Raw genomic sequence first — 1,261 nt, 5'->3', positions numbered from 1 at the left:
CATAGTCGTTCCCGCGCCCAAAATAGACGCCACAATCCGGCAATCAAGCGGCCTAGATCGGCGGCCGGATGAAATGTTCGGCGTAAAAAAAAGCAGGAAAGAACGGAAGCGCGCATCAGGCGACGAGGTCGGCCTCCGGCGTCGCCGGAGTCGACGTGCGCGGGCTTGACGGGGCCTCTGCGCTTGGCGGCGTGGCTTCTGTCCTGCGGGCAGTCTCGGCGGCATCATCGGTTGGGCTTGGCGACGGCGGCGGCGTGAGTGAGGGCGTCGTGGGCGTGGGCGGCGTCGTCGAGGGAAGCTGGTCCAGGATGAGGCCGACATGCGCCCTGTACCATGCCTTGACCGCCTCATCGGTGCTCTGGAGCATGTCCGCCCCCGCCCAGCAGGAAAGCCAGGTCGGTGTTCCTCTTCTTTGCGGCGACGTTGGTCCGGAGTAGGTCGAGCTTGACGGCGCTGGTCGACATCAACGCCGACCAGCGCGCCTCGGTCTTCTCTTCACGAAGGGCGGCCCGGACTTGTGCGTCGGCGAGGCAGTGCTGGATGGACTCCTGCACGCGAGCTGCCGCCGCGTCGGCGTGTTTCCCCTTCTTGGCACCTTTGTTGCTGTCCGGCCGCCCATCTGATGCGCCCGGAGCCGGCGCGTCAGGCTTGTAGGTCTCCTTGGCCTTCTCGAGGGTGCGCCGGACTTTCTCCCACTTGTCGCACTTGTCGATGCGCTTGTAGACGTGGAGGAACTTGAACTCAGCGTCGTTGTTGCCCTGCCGATATAGGCCGAACATACGCAGCAACTGCGTGGGGACGAACAAACAGTTGGCGCGTGAACAGCGAGAAGAGGTGGGAGACCGGCGTGGCATACCTGATCCTCAATGCTGGCGCCGCTCTCCGGGCGACCGGCGACCTCCTCGACGACCCCATGCCATTTGTTGCACGCCCCCTGGATACGCCCCCAATGGTTCGCCATCGCCTTCGCCCCGCGCTGCATGTAGACGCCTTTGAAGTAGGGGTCGACGAGCTTGCGCTCGTCGAACTCGGCCTTGATGCGCGCCCAGTACGTCTCGATGCTCTGGTTCGCGCCGGTGGTCGGGTCGAGGCAGACGACTTTCCATGCTTCGGCGAGGCATTCCTCCTCCTTGGACGACCACTTGATGCGCGGCTCTGGCCTGGCCGGCGCCTTCTTGTTCTTGCGCCTCCTCGCCGGTTCCTCCTCGTCCTCCTCGTCCTCCTCGTCCTGCTCCTCATCGCCGTAGACGTAGCCGAGCTC

This window comes from Triticum dicoccoides, chromosome 2B, assembly GCF_002162155.2.
Source record: "Triticum dicoccoides isolate Atlit2015 ecotype Zavitan chromosome 2B, WEW_v2.0, whole genome shotgun sequence".
NCBI classification, from domain to species: Eukaryota; Viridiplantae; Streptophyta; class Magnoliopsida; order Poales; family Poaceae; genus Triticum; species Triticum dicoccoides.
The sequence above is the reverse complement of the archived record's forward strand: the minus strand, read 5'-3'. Positions refer to the sequence as shown.